This window comes from Mobula hypostoma, chromosome 29 (assembly GCF_963921235.1).
Source record: "Mobula hypostoma chromosome 29, sMobHyp1.1, whole genome shotgun sequence".
Lineage (NCBI taxonomy): Eukaryota > Metazoa > Chordata > Chondrichthyes > Myliobatiformes > Myliobatidae > Mobula > Mobula hypostoma.
Window position 1 is genome coordinate 8735280 of NC_086125.1, and position 16674 is coordinate 8751953.

The following is a 16674-nucleotide window of genomic DNA, read 5'->3' on the forward strand; positions in this document are numbered from 1 at the left end:
GGCCCTTTTATTCCTTCCTGTTGCTTTCTGCCAGTCAGTCAAGCTTTCTGCTCATGCTAGTATCTTTCCTGTAATAAAATGGGCTCCTGTCTTGTTTAACAGACTCTAAGGAAAGAGTTAATAGTGATTCCTCCTTGGTTCATGCCAAAATAAAATGGAAGTTTGAAGTCGACATGGTGTGAACTTGGAACGTGGAGTCAGTCTATAGCTGTACACTAGTACCTGTACCCTAAGATTAGATAATGAAGAATATTTCCCTCCTTACAGACCTGTTGTCTGTTTTCCTCAATTGTGTGTCTGGGCTGAGGGTTGTAAGAGGTAAGGGGTGTACCTCTCGAGGATGGAAAAGATAATTATGTTACTTTTTTTTTTAGGAACTTCTGCAAATCCAAGTAAACAGCATCCACTGACTCTCCTTTATCTACCCTTCCTATTATTTCCTTGAAGAATTCCAACAAAGCAAGATAACTAACCTGATTTCAGACTATTTCACTGTATGCCTCCAAATACCACGAAACCTCAGCCTTAATAATGGTCTCTTAACATCTTGCCAACCTCTGAAGTCAGGCTAACTGATGCATAATTTTCTGTCTTTTGTCTCCATTTCTGTGGCATTTGTGATTTTGTGGTCCTCTAGAATCTAGTGATTCTGGGTCCTTTTCAGGTCTGAAGAAGGGTCTCAGCCCGAAACATCGTTTATTCTTCTCCATAACCTGCTGTGTTCCTCCAGCACTTTGTGTGAGAGACTCTGGATTTCCAACATCTGCGGAATCTCGTCAAGTCAAGTCAATTTTATTTATAAAGCACATTTAAAAACAACCCATGGTGACCAAAGTGCTGCACAAATGCAAGAAACACAGGTATAAACAAGGCACACATCTTATAGGCACAAAATAAACAACACATGAGCCTAAGCACAAGCCAAAATTCAGCCATATCAGGAAGATTCAAATGCTAGTGAATAAAGGTAAGTTTTGAGCCTGGACTTAAAAGAGTCAATGGAGGGGGCTGATCTGATAGGGAGGGGAATGCTGTTCCACAGTCTTAGGGGCTACAACAGCAAAGGCGCGGTCACCCCCGAACTTAAATTTAGATTGCAGGACAGCCAGGAGCCCCAAGTCAGCCGACCTGAGGGACCTGGAAATAGAATAAGGGGTGAGAAGGTCTGCGATATAGGAGGGGGGCCAGCCTATTTAGGGCTTTAAAAACAAACAGGAGAACCTTCACATCAATTCTAAACCGTACTGCTAGCCAGTGGAGAGAGGCCAGGATAGAAGTAATATGGTCTCTCTTCTGGGCACCTGTCAGGAGCCTGGCTGTGGTGTTGTGTCAAGTGATCACTGTTAATGCCTCTACAGTCTCTTCAAATATCTCTTTCAGAACCCTGGGATGTAGCTCACCTGGTCCAAGTGACTTATCTACCTTCAGACCTTTTCGCTTCCCAAGCATTTTCTCCTTAGTAACAGCTACTGCAATCACTTCTGCCCTAACACTCACAAATTTTTGGCTTGTTGCTTTTGCCTTCAACAATGAAGACTGGCGCCAAATACTTAGTTGGTCCATCCGCCACTTCTCTGTTCCCCATTACCACCTCTCCAGTGGCACTTTCTAGTCCGTTCATGTTCACTCCTGCATCCTTTTTACACTTATGAAAAAAACCTTTTGGTATCTTCTTTTATGTTATTGGCTAGCTTACTTGCCCGTCCATTGAATTTTGGCCAGTTCCTCTCTCATGCCTTTACTCAACTGAAATACTGATTTATCCAAACTTTAGCATCTCCCTCATGAACTACTACAGGATTAATTCCATTATATTATGATCGCTGCCTCCTTCGGGTTCCTTTCCCTTAAACTCGCTAATTAAATTTGTTTCACTACACAACGTCCAACCCAGAAGTGCCTCTTCCCTAGGGGACTTGACCACACCACTCTAAAATACACTCAGTGGCCACTTTATTAGGTGCTTCCTGAAACTGATAAGAGTGGCCACTGAGTGTATGCTCGTGATCTTCTACTGCTGTAGTTAATCCACTTCAAGGGGTGATGCATTGTGCATTCAGAGACGCTCTTCTTCACACTACTGTTGTAACATGTGATTATTTCAGTTACTGTCACTTTCCTGTCAGCTTGAACCAGTCTGGCTATTCTCCTCTGACCTCTCTCATTAACAAGGCATTTTTACCCGCAGAACTTCAGCTCTGTGGATTTTTTTTTTGTTTATCGCACCATTCTCTGTAAATTCTAAAGGCACGCGTGAAAAATCACAGATCAGCAGTTTCTCAGATACTCAAACCACCCCGTCTGGCTCCAATCATTCTACGGTCAAAGTCACTTACATCACACTTCTTCCCTCTTCTGATGTTTGCTTTGAACAACGGATTCCCTTTCAGGCATTGTGTTTCTGCCCAGTGACTGGCTGATAAGATATTTGCATTAATGAGTAGGTGTACAGGTGTACCCAATAAAGTGGCTGCTGAGTGCAACTTCTCTAGGGATCCAGCAGCAATCTGATTTTCCTCAATCTACTTGCAGATTTAAATCCCCTATGACACTGTAGCATTGCTTTTTTTCTAGGCCTTTTTTTAAATCTCTCATTGTAATTTATACCCCAAACCCTGCCTACTGTTCGGAGGCCTGTGTGAACTCCCATCAGCGTCTTTTTACACTTGCAGTTTCTTGTCTCTACATCTTCCAATCCTATTTCACTGCTTTCTAAGGATTTTCTTTTCTTTTTTTAAAAAAACCCACAAACCAATCCTCAGAGGGATCAGAGTGGGGAGAGTGAGCAATTTCAGGTTCCTGGGTGTCAAGATCTCTGAGGACCTAACCTGAACACACCACATTGATACAGCTATAAAGAAGGCAAGACAGCAGCCATATTTCATTAGGAGTTGGAGAGATTTAGTTTGTCAACTGAAGCACTCAAAAACTTCTAGAAATGTACCATGGAGATATAGTGACTTGCTGCACCACCATCTAGGGTGTGTGTGTGTGTGGTGTACAAGATTAAAGTAAGTTGCAGAAATTTGTAAAATTAGTCAGCTCCATCATGGATACTAGTTTATGTAGAATTCAAGGTATCTTAAGGAGCGGCTCCTTAGGACAATGGGATCAGAGGTATACAAAATTATCAACATAATTACAGTCCTTTTCCTAGGGTCAGGGAAACTAATACTGGGGAACATAAGTTTACGTATACTGAACTGGGAGCGGTTTAAAGGGAACCTCGGGGCAATTTTTTCCCCCCACACAGGTTGGTGGGCATGTGGAACAAGTTTTAAGAAGAAATGTACAAAAGAAAGAGTTAAAGGGATATAGGCCAAATGCAGACAAACAGGAGAAGCTCAGGTCGGCATCTTGATCAACATGGACAATGACCTGAAGGGCCTGGTTCCGTGCCATCTCTCTCTGACTCATCTCAGCTATGTTTGGTACTCCTACACAGGAGTTTGAATACAGAACAGAATCCAATCCCTTACCCCACCTTTCTTTGTTTTGTTACCTTTCTCTTCCAGTTGAAAGGCCTCAGACCTGAAATATTAACCTCGTTTTTCTTTCTATGTATGTTTCAAACAATGTTCTATTATTTCCCAAATTTCAGACTTCCAACTGCTAAATTTCCATTTCCTTAAGTTCTGCGGCTCCTGGAGATCGTTATTCGAACCTCCGAAGGAGGGAATTGGGAAATAACAAATTTCATGACATATATCAGTGGCTATAAACCGGATTCTCAGGATAACGCAAGAAAACCCCCGACATCACCAACCATCTCCTCTGGCTTATTATGTACCAAGTCAACCTGCTCCCTTGCATCCCTCCGCCCTTTCCCCATGGCCCTAACCTTCCTCCCTCCAACTGACCTCGCCCCTCAAACTAACCCTTGACCCATACCACCAGTAGCCGGTCGCGTCCGGCACGTAACCGAACCCTTCTGAGGCGGCGGCCTGAACCGAGAAGCTGGGGGTCCGGATACCTCCGGCGGGCGGCAAACCCTCCCTGACCCGCCTTCGCTCCCGCTTAGCCGCTGCATCCCAGCTCCGCCTGCTTACGGCGCCTGTTGCCTGCGTCACAAATACCACGTGACATACAGCTCTCCCTCGGCGGCTTTTTATGACGTCACTGCCCTGCTGCGGCTTACGGCTTTTCGCATCATAGGCACCGCCCCCGTCTTGTGCTCGGAGTCCTCGGCCAGGAGCGCCGGCGCGTTGCCTGGGGTTACGGATAGGCTGCTGTGGCTCCGTTCCTCATCTCCCGGAGTACGGCGGCTTTCTAATTTTGCCATTTGTCCTTAACAGGATCATCATCTTTTAAAAATCACATGAACACATTTAGAATTTTTACATATCCTAACAACTCACAGTCAGTTTATGCACTGAACCGCGTTATAGATAGTAGAACTGTAGACGCTCTTGCTTAAATAATTAATTTCTACCTTTCGTGCCTATATATTCCCAGCATCAAATACCCCCAAGCACTGTTTTCTAACTATTTCCACCAACCACCACCACGTTTCAATTTGCCCATCATCCCCCCACCTCAACACGCTCTACTTCATCAGCCCATTTCACACACCTCTCTAGCTTGGCTTTCTTCCTTCTGAGCTCTCACTCCAAAAGCAGTGTAGCAAGTTGAAACATCAATAATCCCTTTGCCGCCACATGACTGATCCAATTTTTCTCTCTCAGCCTTCTCCCCGTATCCCTTCATGCCCTAACCGATCAAAAATCTATCAAACTCTGCCTTAAGTATACATAAAGATTTGGCCTCCACAGCTGCCTGTGGCAAAGAATTCTACAGATTCACTTAAAAGACTCTAGACAGACTTCCAATAAGTCACCCCTTATTCTTCTGAATTCTCATGAATAAAGGCGCCGAGCGATCAAACGCTCCTATGACAAGCCATTCAATCTTGGAATTATTTTTGATAATCTCCTTTGAACCCTCTCCAGTTTCAGCACATCCTTTCTAAGTGGCCAACCTGCTCGCAATACTCCAAGTAAGGCTTCACCAGTGCTTTATGAAGTCTCAACCTTACATCCTTGCTTTTATATTCTAGTTCTCTTGAAATGAATGCTAACATTGCATTTACCTACCTCACCATAGACTCAACCCGCAAATTAACCTTTAGGGAATCCTGAGTCCCTCTGCACCTCTGTATTTTTGTATCTTCTCTCCATTAAAAAAGTCAACCCTTTCATTTCTTCTACAAAAGTGTATGACCATACACTTCCTACCACTGTATGCCATCTGCCATATTTTTGCCCATTCTCCTAAAATATCTAAGTCCTTATGTAACCTCTCTACCTCCTCAAAACCACTTCCCTCCACCTATCGTCATACCGTCTGCAAACTTTGCAAAAAAAAAGCCATCAATTCCATCATCTAAATCATTGACATATAACATGAAAAGAATGAGTCCCAACAGACCCTTGTGGAACACCACTAGTCACTGGCAGCCAAAGGCTCCTTTCATTCCCACTCTTTGCCTCCTATCAATCAACCACTTTTATCCATGCTAGAATCTTTCCTGTAATACCATGGGATCGTAGCTTGTTAAGCAGCCTCATGTGTGGCAACTTGTCAAAGGCCTTCTTTAAATCCAAGTACACAACATCAACTGATCCTCCTTTGTCCATCCTGCTTGTTATTTCTTCAAAGAATTCCAAAAGATTTATCAAGCAAGATTTTCCCCTTGAGGAAACAATGCTGACTGTAGTCTATTTTATCATGTGCCTCCAAGCACCCAGAGACCTCATCCTTAATAATTTTCCCAACCACTGAGGTCAGATTAATTGGCCTATAGTTTCCTTTCTTCTGCCTCTCCCCCTTCTTGAAGAGTGGAGTGACATTTTCAATTTTCCAATCTTCCAGAACCATTCTAGAATCTAGTGATTCTTGAAAGATCATGACTAATGCCTCACAATCTCTTCAGCCACCTCCCTGGTGTACATTATTTGGTCCAGGTGACTTACCTAGCTTCAGACCTTTCAGTTTCCCAAGAATTTTCTCTCTAGTTATTATGAGAACTTCACACATTTCCACTTCCACCATACTGCTTGTCTTCCACAGTGAAGACTGATGCAAAATACTTATTCAGTTCATCTACCATTTCATTGTCCCCCATTACTACCTCTCCAACATCGTTTTCCAGTGGTCCGATATCCACTCTTGCCTCTCTTGTACACTTTACAGATCTGAAGAAAACTTTGGTGTCCACTTTAAGATTGTTAGCATTTGCTCCATGTTTCAGCAGCTTCCACTTGTTTGTATGGTTAAAGTAAGCAGGAATGGAGAGGAAGACATCCAAGTCTACCCTTGCTGCAAGTATCACTAGATGGGAACAATTCTAACCTCAAGATTAGACAACTGGATCAACCACCCTGACTGTCCAGAACATAAAATATACTGGAAATATTTTCAGCAACAGAAACAAAATGCTGGAGGAACTCAGGCAGCATCAATGGAGGAAATAAACAGCTGATACTTTGGAAGAGATAAAGTGGGGGGGGGGATGGAAACAGAATCGCCAGAAGTTATTAAAAAAATCATGTTCATGCCTTAAGGTCAGAGACAACTCAGACGAATATGAGGTGTTGCTCCTCTGACTCGAGTGCAGCCTCATTGTAGCACTGGAGGCCATGTCAGAATGGCAGACCACTGGGAAATACCACCTTTTTACACCTGATGAAGTGAAGTTGCTTGACAAAGCAGCTCCTCAAACTACACCATGTCTCACCAATGTAGAGGCTGCACTGGGAGCACCAAATACAATAGATGACCTTGAAAGACTCACAGATGAGGTGTTGCCTCACCTGGAAAGACTGATGTACAATTTCTTTGTATTCAATTTAACTGACTATCATATAGCCCTCATCTGAAATTCCAAAAACACAAAAACCTCCAAAATCCATTAAAAAGAAAATCCACAAGATGCTGGGAAGGTTCCCGGGCAATGCACAGGTCTCAGTGCACCACAGACAGATCTGAGACATGACATACGCAATGAACAGAAAAATGAACCAAAAATTGAAGTTAACTGAATATTCAGCAGGCAGTTTGCAGAAACTTAAAAGGCACTGCCATAAGATTTTAAAAGATAAAGCATCTGCTGATAATGATGCCACAGATAAATTCATACGTTTGCAAAGATTGTCGCTGATGAAAATCTAACTAGAACAAATCCATAATGCTGATTTTTTTTTTAGGTTTTTATGCATGTAAAATTAAACAAGTAGAGCAGGGGTGGCCAACCTTTTACATTCCATGCGTCAATTTTTTCCATTCACGAGTTCAGATGTGCTATACAGCTCTTGTACCCCCAAAAATGTAAAAATGTTAATATAAAACTCGCATGTGAAAAAAATCGCATCTGAACTCATGCATGAAAAAATTGACGCATGGAATGTGAAAAGTTGGCCACCCCTGAAACAGAGTGTACTGTAACCTTTTAATCATAACATAGCACCGTGGGTGGAGACTGAAAGCCTGTCGTTGTTCAACAACTAATTCAGGTATTCTCTCGATGCTGTTGTGTTGCTCTGGACCCTGCACACATTATAGTTTCACACACAATATGTAGATAAGCCTACAAGAGGAGAGGCTATACTTGATCTAGTATTAGGAAATGAACCTGGTCAGGTGTCAGGTCTCTCAGTGGGAGAGCATTTTGGAGATAGTGATCACAATTCTATCTCCTTTACCATAACATTGGAGAGGGATAGGAACAGACAAGTTAGGGAAACATTTAATTGGAGTAAGGGGAAATAAGAAGCTATCAGGCAAGAACTTGGAAGCATAAATTGGGAACAGATGTTCTCAGGGAAACGTACGGAAGAAATGTGACAATTGTTCAGGGGATATTTGCGTGACATTCTGCATAAGTATGTTCCAACGAGACAGGAAAGGATGGTAGGGTACAGGAACCATGGCGTACAAAGGCTGTTGAAAATCTAGTCAAGAAAAGCTTACAAAAGGTTCAAAAAAAAAACTAAGTAATGACAGAGATCTAGAAAATTGTAAGGCTAGCAGGAAGGAGCTTAAGAATGAAATTAGGAGAGCCAGAAGGCTTTGGCGAGTAGAGTTAAGGAAATTCCCAAGGCATTTTACAAGTATGTGAAGAGCAAGAGGATAAGACATGAGAGAATAGGACCAATCAAGTGTGACAGTGGAAAAGTGTATGGAATCAGAGGAGACAGAAGTACTTAATGAATGCTTTGCTTCAGTATTCACTACGGAAAAGGATCTTGGTGATTGTAGGGATGACTTACAACAGACTGAAAAGCTTGAGCATGTGGATATTAAGAAAGAGGATGTCCTGGAGCATTTGGAAAGCATCAAGTTGGATAAGTCACCGGGACCAGATGAGATATACCCCAGGCTACGGTGGGGAGCAAGGGAGGAGATTGTTGAGCCTCTTGTGATAATCTTTGCATCAGCAATAGGGATGGTAGAAGTACCAGAGGATTAGAGGGTTGCAAATGTTATTCCCTTGTTCAAAAAAGGGAGTAGAGATAGCCCTGGAAATTATAGACCAGTGAGTCTTACTTCTGTGGTTGGTACGTTGATGAAGATTTTGAGAGGCAGGATTTATGAACATTTGGAGCAGTATAATATGATTAGGATTAGTCAGCATGGCTTTGTCAAAGGCAGGTCATGCCTTATCAGCCCGATTAAATTTTTTGAAGATGTAACTAAACACACTGATGAAGATAGAGCAGTAGATGTAGTGTATATGGATTTCAGCAAGGCATTTGATAAGGTACACCATGCAAGGCTTACTGAGAAAGTAAGGAGGCAGAGGATCCAAGGGGACCTTGCTTTGTGGATCCAGAATTGGCTTGCCCACAGAAGGCAAAGAGTGGTTGTAGATGGGTCATATTCTGCCTGAAGGTCTGTTCTGGGACCCCTTCTCTTCATGATTTTTATTAATGACCTGGACAAGGAAGTGGAGGGATGGGTTAGTAAATTTGCTGATGACACAAAGGTTGGGGGTGTTGTGGATAGTGTAGACGGCTGACAGAGGTTACAGCAGGACATCGATAGGATGCAAAACTGGGCTGAGAAGTGGCAGATGGTGTTCAACCCAGGTAAGTGTGAGGTGGTTCATTTTGGTAGGTCAAATATGATGGCAGAATATGGTATTAATGGTAAGACTCTTGGCAGTGTGGAGGAGCAGAGGTATCTTGGGGACCGTGTCCATAGGACACTCAAAGCCGCTGTGCAGGTTGACTGGTTAAGAAGGCATACAGTGTATTGGCCTTCATCAACCGAGTAATTGAGTTCAAGAGCTGAGAGGTAATGTTTCAGCTGTATAGGACCCTGGTCAGACCCCACTTGGAGTGCTGCGCTCAGGTCTGGTCACCTCACTACAGGAAGGACGTGGAAACTATAGAAAGGGTGCAGAGGAGATTTACGAAGATGTTGCCTAAATTGGCGAGCATGCCTTATGAGAATAGGTTGAGTGAACTTGGCCTTTTCTCCTTGGAGCGATGGAGGATGAGAGGTGACCTGCTAGAGGTGTACAAGATGATGAGAGGCATTGATAGAGGCTTTTTCTCAGGGTTGAAATGGCTAGCATGAGAGGGCAGTTTTAAGGCCCTTGGTAAGTTGTTTTTTTAAAAGAAGTGGTGAGTGCATGGAATGGGCTGCTAGTGACAGTGGTAGAGGCAGATACGACAGGGTCTTTTAAGAGACTTGGATAGGTACATAGAGCTTAGAAAAATACAGGGCTCTGGGTAACCCTAGGTAATTACTGAAGTAAAGACATGTTTGGTGCAGCATTGTGGGAAGAAGGACCTGTATTATGCTGCAGGTTTTCTATATTTCTATTATATTAATAGTATGCAATAACTTACTGTTAAGCACATGCGTGATAAACAAGTATAAGACAAAGAATGATAAATTCAGAGTTGGAAATGATGGCGATCCCAAGCTATCTCATTATATGTTCCAAAATCAGAAAGCCGAAACACTTCCAGCCCTAAGCATTTCAGATAAAGGGTACTTAACCTGTACTATATACGTATTACTCAGGTTGAAGGCTCTTTAAGTATTGTTGCTTTCAACATATTAATTGTATTTTATTTATCTCTTACTGGTCTTAAGTGTTAACCAAACATTGTTTCTCTTTTTATGGAACTGTGCATTATCTTCATTGAATAATTTACTCCAGATCAATCAAAGGAAAGGGTGCAGGAGCAGCCGCTTTGCACAAGCTGGTGGCTTCATGCGCTGCCTCATTAATCTGCAAACAATACTTTATAAACAACCTATTTGTTATTACCTGCGAAGGGCTTTCAACGCCACTGTGGTGTGCATTGATTATGGTTCAAAGTAGTAGGGTCTGGACTTTACAACTCTATGATGGAACAATGTAGTGCAGCACAGAGTCACAAACCTGACATCTAGTATAAGAAAGAGGTAAATAAGGCAAATAGAAGTCTTTTCAGTGTTAAGTCAGAGAAATATTCATACTTACAGTCCTCCTTTAATTAGCAGGAACCAAGGAAAGGAGTGGGTGGACTACAACACCAATAGAAAGTGGCTGCCTTAACTCTATAGCAACGTGTCCACAAAAGAAACACAACCGACTTGAATTAGCTGCTTGGAAAAGCCAAAACCCATAACCTGCGTGAAAGGTTAGAGATAATCAATTGCACTATGGTGGGGTGGAGCAAGAAGGAAGAAGCGTTGGAGAATTCACGAAAGCAAAGCTGTGGAACAGATTGATCATGAGTAAAAGGGTGGAAACAACATTAGAAGCATTTGCAGACTATATTCAGCATAGTGTATTACTTTTTCTACCATTGCACATGGAATAAATTTAAAGCACGTATAACAAATGAAATGCTATGTTGTGGAGGACATGAATCTTCAAACAGACTAAATGACCTAACACTGCAAAAATACTTTCAAGACAAAACTATCAGTATGCAAAGAAAACTAGGAACGGGTTAACTTCAGAGTTAATATGATACAGTTAACTGTTAGGAAAGCTAAGAAACCTGTTGGGGAAATGGTTATTTCATAGAATTTAATAACTAAGGAAGATAAAGGAGAAGCCAGTCTAGAATATTTAAATTACCAAAAATATTCATTAATATGCCATAGTTAATTACACAAAGTTAGAGTCCCTACATTAGGGAGCTTTGGGATATTTTCCAAGTTGGTGAGCTTTCAATAGTGGGATAATGAAATACTGGGCCAAAGGATCAATTATTCATATAAATAGCAGACTGCAGAGACCAAGTATAATTTATCCAAGTTTCTTAATGCAAGGTTAGATAGGATTTTTAAAAATTTCTTTAGAGATACAGCACAGTAATATACCCTTCTGGCACAATGTGCCTATATTGCCCAATAACAGATGATCAATTAACCTACTTCTTTGGAACGTAGGAGGAAACTCAGTCATAGGGAACATACAAACTCTTTACAGAAAGTGGTGCCTTTGACCTGGATTGTAGGCAGTAGCTGGGAGGTCTCTTACTAGGTCAAAGTAAGAAGCAAATGACTGGAGGATAAAACCATGCAAAGATATTATAGAAAAATTATTAAGTATTTCTTCTGATGAAAGACAGATGTTTATTTGGCAGGAACTGGATGCTCTTGTATACAAATCCTAACCAATCTGGGGGGGGGGGGGGGCGGGTTGGAGAGAGAAGGTTATAGCAGCTGCTTCACAATTCTAACAGCCTGGCCTCAACCCCAACCTTGTATGTTCTCGCTGTGATTTCTTGGTATGTTAACAGGTACTCTTGTTTCATCCCACATCCCAAAGATGTCAATTGGCAGGTTAATCTTCTGTTGTAAATTATCCATAGTGCAGGTGGGCACAAGAATATCATAGGGGACATGAAGAGCAGGTTAAATAAGTTATGGGGAAGTGGGAAACAGCATGGCTCGGAATAGCTGCTATTACATCATAAGGAATGGAGACACCAGGGCATTAGCCTTTATTACAGAGGAATTGGAGTAGGAGAGCACTGAAGTGTTACACAAGACTTTGGTGAGACTTGTTTGTAATTTTGTTTTTCCCAATTTAAGGAAGTCTTTGTCAAGCAAGTGCAACAGATATTCACTGGATTGGGACTGGAGAGAAGAGAGATGAGTGTGGTAATAGGAGGTAAGTAGATTAGAACTGCATTCTCTAGAAGGTGCGATTATATTAAAACCAAACCAGTAATTCCTGAATGGGGATTCCACAGCTATGATGACCTCAAAGTATCCTCACCACACTTGATGGCAAATCTTTGGAAATTTTCTACTCAACCCAAGCATGCATGTTTTTTTTTTAAACTGAGTAGTACCCAGATCTAACGCTTGAATATAAAGGGGCATGATTTGGGGGGAAGGTCTTGGATTATCAGTGGTCTGCAAGGATCTGTTCCAGGACTCCTGCTCCGATTGTTATAAATAACTTGGACAAGGAATTGTAAGGGTAGGTTAGCAAGTTTGCTGATGACACAAAGGTTGGAGGTGGTGTGTCTATTGTAGAAGGTTGTTGTGGATTCAATAGGTCATTGATAGCATGCACAGTTGGGCTGAGAAATACAAATTACACATTGTAAGGTTGGCTTGAAGGCAGAATCCTTAGCAGTATGGAGGAATGGAGGGATTTTGGTGTCCATATTCACAGATCCCTCAAAGTTGCCTCACAAATTGATAGGGTGGTCAAGGATTATGGTGTGTTGGCCTTCACTAGTCAGAAGTTTGAGTTCAAGTCATGAAGTAATATTGCAGCTCTATAAAACTAGTTAGATGACACTTGGTGTTATGAAGGATGGGGATGGTTTACCAGGATGCTCAGTGAGAGCAAGAAATTTGACTCATCTTCTGCAATACTTTTATTTAAGAGTTGGGATATAAATGTATACTGTTGACAGGTTAAGGTCATCAGAGCCAGGGGCAGTAGTGGGGATAAACTGCCACTACCTATCAAATGCTCCCAAGGCATGCATCTCAAATAGCCTCTGACAACCAAGTCCGGCTTCTGTCCTTTACGCTTGGCTTAGCTACTAAGCCTAGTGAAACCATTTCTGACAAGGGGTAAAGGTGAGTTACTGGCACCATACAACCAGTTGCTTTGGGAAGATGGGGCTTGTCTGTAATGGTGGATAGCTCACCTAGAAGGAAAAGTGATTTCAAAACTCTGCTGCTTTGCAGTATACTCACTGATGGGGAAGGCGTTGGGAGTAAACGCTAAGGAAAAATCCAGACCTGGAGTCCCTAAAGCAGCCCCAAGTTGAGTTCTATGCTGACTGGCAAACAGTATTGTATGGAAGGGAAGCTTGCTGCATGGATAAGACCTTGATCTCCATATCATACTGCCCTGACTCACCTGTCATGCAGACAACTAGGATGCTAATTACTGACAAGATAACATTGGATTCTGGGCTACATAACAGAAGCTAGGAATATTTTTAGACTTCGAAAAGGCAGTTTGCCAACTCTCCAATTGTGATTAGCACACTTTAGGATGAAGCACGAGAGGTACACAGAAACAATTTACTAAAGTAGCTCCCAGTGAATTAAGTTTGAGAATCAGCAAGGTGGCTGTTCTTCTTGGAGCAGATGTCAAGAGATTTGATGCTAGACTGAGATGAACTATTCCCATTAGTAGAGTAACTAGTGATTTTTAAGACATTAAATTTAAATATACCATTTAAAAAGGTCATGATTTGGCCTCCGTACCATTCCCCTCAGTTACCCTATAGTTCAAATGAACATCAGTCTCAGATTTGAATATATTCAATGATACTGGGGACAGAATGGTGACATTTCTTGACTCTCAAATTCCTCATCTTCACTTTTAATTAGCAACCTCTTATTCTAAAACTAGGTCCCCTTGTAGGAAATAAGCCCACCTAAGAAAATCAATTCTCCTCAGAATTTTGTTTCAATATGAACACCCCTCAGTCTTCTACACTAAAGAGCATGGGCTGAATATGTTTGATCTTTCTTGTTTGCCCCTCCAACTCAAAACAACATCACTACATAGCCTCCAATGCCAAGTTGTTAATTCCTAAAAATGGAATTCCATATTCCAAACATGGCCTCACCAGAATCCTGTAGTGGCACCAAAATCTTTCATTCTCCATATCCTTTAAGGCCAACATTAGTTTCTGTCATACCCATTTACAACTTTGTTTAGTGTACCAGTTGGCAAGATGATTTTGTACTACATTATATACTCAAAGCTCAATTTGTGTTTAAAGGATAAATTAATGTTTTCCCATATTACATTCCACTGTCAATTTTTTGCCACAGCCTGTCTGCATCTCCTTGCAGGCTTTTTGGTGGCCTCTTTACAAACTGTTAACCCAGATTCTAGCAAATCTGTCAAATACATTTCCTTCATGTTAACCAAGTTGCTTCTGCTTTATTTTGAAATGTCTTAGCCTTACGTAATGAACTGCAGTACTTCCCAGTCATAGATGATAGGCTAATCAGTCTAGATATTCCATCTACAGCTTTCTAATCCACTTGGACATCTCCAGAATAGAGTGTTTTGTTATATTCATGGTCAGCAACCACTAAACTTTCTTCGATGCAGGCCATCAGGTCCAATGTACATCATCCTTTAAATCAGTAGTCTGTCTAGTGTTAGAAATTGTTTTTGCTTGTTTCTATATAGCCCTGTCATCATCTTTATCAAGATGTTGTCTTCTGTGATGAAGAATTCAAACTGGTACAATCTGCCCATTATTAATCTGTCAGTAGCATTTATTTTAGTGTACATAAGCTTATAAAGCTTTGTTTTTATATCATTTGCTAGTTTACTTCCATTCTCTTCATGTCAATGTTTGTTGGTTTAGAATAGTTTCCTAATCTCACCTACTATTAACCTCTGCAGCAGTGCCCACTTTTTGTTGTTTATAACCTTCCTAAATTCCCTCCGGCAGCCAAAGATGACACATCTTTTTCATGGAGCCTTTCTTTCTCAATGTGGTGCAGGTGAAAGCTCCAGACCACTGTTGATCAATGTCACTAAAGCTGGGCTTTGAAAGATGAGACCCAATTCATCGTGAAATCATAATAAAAAAACAGGACTGCACAAACTAGAGTCACAAGAAACCGATTTTAGTCCATAAAGGAAAAAAATAAAAAAACAAATTTATATAAAAATGAGAAAAATCTCAGTTGAGCAAAGGTGCAAACGGCCGGCATTACACTGATCAATTCACAGGAAACACACCGCACATTTACAAATATACAACTCAAAGTTAAAAGGGGACAACAGCATAACACTTGTACAGGAGTTTAGGGAGGGGTCAGTTTTAGTCATAGGTTCAGCAATAAGAGTATCTGAGAAACAGTCAATTCATCCCTTCTGAGCACCTAGTGTGATAACAAACTTTTTGACAGAGCAGCACACCTGCAAGAGCTTGCCTTCATGCAGATCAAAGGATACTTATTTCAATTTAGCCAGACTTGATCTGGCTCACTCACTGCTCAGACTTGCCAAACAGCCTGCATTCTCACATTATAATGCACCCAGCTGCCACAGACTGCCTTCCCATGTTATAATGCACCCAGTTACCACATCTCAGAACTGGAGACTGCACAGCTTTTGTGAATGAAGGTCATTTTATAAATGGTCTCCTGTTTGGGTTTTCTCAGAAGAATGTATTACCACAACAGCAGCATTTCAGAAGCAGGCACTGAGATTTTCTAATTGAGTACAAATAGTTGTTGGCAAAAGCAGGCAGCAGGACTTGGCAAAATCTAGCAGGGAGACTTTTCTCAGATACTTTCTTTGCCTGAACCAGATTTCACAGCTTACAGTGTTTTTATTCTCAATCTTTTCTGTAAACCCAAATTCCATAAAAATATTCTGAAATAGGACTGTTAGAACAGTCAACCATTATAGTTTGTTGTATAATTGATAACTTTTGACAAAAGAATCAAGCTAAACCATCTTTTTACAGGCCATTGAGATTAGTATCAGTGATAATGTTAACACAGTACACAGTACACTGACACAACTCACTTCCTTACTAGTGGTCCGCACCACAAGACAGGTATAAGAGTCCATCCCAATGTGAGAAAATGTGCCAATCCTCTGCCCACTCAAAGTCCGTGCACAGGGTCCACCATCTGCAAGCAGCAGTGGAACCAGGGAGCAGCGAAATTCCAATTCAGTCTTCATCGCAGTCATGTTGGTTAGACCAGTACCCAGCATAGCCAGGAAGCAGACCACAGCAAATGCAGTTGCTCGACTCTCAGCCAGAGGAAAGGAGACGTAGAATTCAAATCCCTACAAAGGTTTCCTAAGGGGTTCCCACCCCTCCCTTTAATCATAATTTATTAATACAATTTAGTTATGCAATACATATCAGACACCCCTGTAAAAATGCTTGCTGTTTCCAGGCGAGCTCCCACCTTGATTTCCTCTTCTACACCCAGGGATAATGACTGCTCTGCAGACCATCACGGGGAAATCTCACCTCTGCCTAATTCCAATTGATTGCCGGAACACCAAACAATGGAAGAACACCTTTCAGCCAACAAGGCCTGGTGAGGGCTTTTGACTTTTTTGGTGTAACTTCACTCACGGAAATGGTAGTGAGTGAAGAGGCAAAAAATATACCAAAAACTCTTGGTCACACAGTTAAAACAAAGCAGCTTGATATCTGTTCGATGCTCTGTCACTAACATCCCAAATTACCCTTT

General features: G+C 41.6%; 1 protein-coding gene across 6 annotated transcripts in view; it reads right to left on the reverse strand.

The window, feature by feature from the left end:
* fbxw9 (F-box and WD repeat domain containing 9) overlaps nt 1-4446 on the reverse strand; it is a 38718-nt gene extending 34272 nt beyond the window's left edge. For 2 of the 6 annotated variants that reach the window (XR_010016372.1, XM_063035652.1), the window contains exon 1: nt 3892-4058. The gene's annotated coding sequence lies outside the window, so the exon portion shown is untranslated. Of the gene's footprint in view, nt 1-2336; nt 3824-3891; nt 4059-4088; nt 4108-4138 lie in introns of those variants that run through there. The other 4 variants (XM_063035654.1, XM_063035656.1, XM_063035653.1 and 1 more) reach the window with 4 other exon arrangements.
* Nucleotides 4447-16674: the final 12228 nt, after the last annotated feature.